Consider the following 2,444-nt stretch of genomic DNA (forward strand, 5'->3'; position numbering starts at 1 on the left):
ATGCTTGATTACTTCGATATCGTCCCACAAGTCTCTGAGAATCTGTCATAGGTGACTTTCAGAAGAACTCTACAAAATGACTTTCCTCTTCTCTTTTACACATGAGGACGCTGGACATATAGAGGTTTGCATAGACAATTAAGTGACAAAATTAAAATTAAAAACCAGTTCTTTTATTGTAACCCCTTGCGTTACTTAGAATCCATTAATCCATACTGATATTAAATGGACACATCAATAAATAACTAGGGGCAGGGAGAAAAGAATAATTATTCTTTACTGTAGAATACCAACTAACAAACGTAAAAGAAAGAATAAACTTTGACTGTCATGTCCTTGTTGGTTTAGACCAAGAGATCACTGGCAGCGACAGTAGATGTCTGCCTTTTGTTTCTGCCTTTTTATTATGAAAACCAATGTTAAGGAGGCAAATGCGGATTAACAGGAGGGATCCCTAGCCTTGTTTTCCTTAGAAGACTAGTTTAGTGTTTTATCAGACATCTGTTGTAGCCATTGTAGATGGAAAAGTTTATGAGAAAAACACCACGTGGAGCCTGTAAATGTGTTTGCACAGCTTGTAAAGCATTCTTGGAAGTGGCCAGTGAAAAAGCGTTTTACCACTTAAAAAAAAATAATAGAGTTTGAAAAATTATTATTTTGCTACCGTGGTAATAGTAATTGATACAGACAGGAATCATCAAGTGCTAAAGCTAGTGAGTGAAAGTTTGTTTGAAGAACAGGGTAGTTACATAGTTTCAAAGTACCTCTGGCAAGTTCCTTCTCAATTATAATGGAAGAGAGTAACTTTATAGTGAAAAGGCCTGGCAGACACTTCTTTAAGTGGTCAAAAGTAACATCACCCACGATTCGGCTAAACTGACCTCATGTGCCTCCTGATGTGATGCTCTGAGAAAGATGCAATATTACTTCTGTAACATTCTTGCCAAAAACATATAACTTGACTCTAATCAAGAGAAGCAATGGATAATCCCAAGTTTTATATTTCTGTAAAAGAAAGGACCTGTCCTCTACAAAAATACTGAGGTCATTAAAGGGAAAAAATTGAAAAACCATTCCAAATTGAAGGAAACTAAAGATACGTGTCAACTGGATATAATGCATGTTCCTGGATTAAATCCAGGACTGGATAAAAATGTCTATAAATAATATTACTGTGACAGTTTGGGAAATTTGAATAGAGACAGTAGTATTGAGTCAATGTTCCTTTTCTTGATTTTGATTACTGTGCTCTGATGATGAAACAAATGTCCTTGTTCTTAGGAGACAGACTGATGTGTTTTGCAGTAAAGGGGCAGTGATACATGCAACTTGCTCTCAAATCCTTATGTATACAGCAACCATGGCAAAATGTCTGGGAAACGGTAGATTTTTTTGGTATTGTACCTGCAAGTTTTCTCTAAGTTGGAAATTATTTCAAGTAAAGATTTTACAAAAGAAGTTATTTTGACTTCACATCATAATTTATTTTGTAGTCTTTAATAGTCAGATTTTGATGGTTACTTCTCCATGAATATTTTGACCTTTTCTTGAAATCATTTGTCTCAAGGCCCCAAGAATTAGGATATCTTTAATATTATTCCCTTCTATTTGAAGACTTCCCTAAATGAACTCTTCCAAGTTCAAAAAGCCTTTCCAAATCTAGATATTCTAGAATTTGGTGAAAAAAAAAAAATCTCAGTGTAACACATACCACACACATTGGCCAGCATTGTAAGAGGAATAAGCAACCAGAGAGTAACGCCTTTATTTTACTTTCTCTTAGGAGTCCCCATTATGCTGCTCTTTCCATGTCCCTGGGCCTGGAGGAAGGAAGGATGGCTCCCTTGGAGAAAAAGGAGAGAAAAATGATGGTGTGGAAACAGCTTCCTCCATCACCTCCCCCAACCCTTCAGCTTCTCGGGCTGTGCCCATTCTCCCTCCCCAGCCCCTGGCCCAGGAGCCTTTCCTTCTCTCCACCTCAGCTAGAGCCCAGCCTCTCACCTAGAGCCTGCTGCTCAGCGGGGAGTGAGCCACTCCTGCCACTGGAGGGCAGAGGAGATGTCAGCCCTGGGCTGTGGGGAAGGTGCAGCAGGAATGAAGGAGGTTAGAGCAGGAAGGATTCTGAACGAGTGAGGTGTGATCAGGGAGTGAATGAGGACATTGCCTGTCTCCATTTAGGAGGGAAGAGAAGGGCCTTGGGTGCAGAGGCAGAGAGCATGGCAGGGTCTGGAAGAGATCCACTGTCACCTTCGCTCTTGTGCTCCGACAGCACCTCACCCCAGGTCACTCTGAGGTGCCCTTCAAGTCCAGGTGCTCCCCCAAGCAGATGTGTCTCACCTCCTCTCTGGGCAGGACACCCGTAGCTGTTCGTCACGGAAGTGTCTTGTCCTCCTCTCCTTCCATCGGTCCCCCTGAATCCTGAGTCCAGTCAGCAGCTTTCCTTC

This window comes from Pteropus vampyrus, unplaced genomic scaffold (assembly GCF_000151845.1).
Source record: "Pteropus vampyrus isolate Shadow unplaced genomic scaffold, Pvam_2.0 Scaffold794, whole genome shotgun sequence".
Lineage (NCBI taxonomy): Eukaryota > Metazoa > Chordata > Mammalia > Chiroptera > Pteropodidae > Pteropus > Pteropus vampyrus.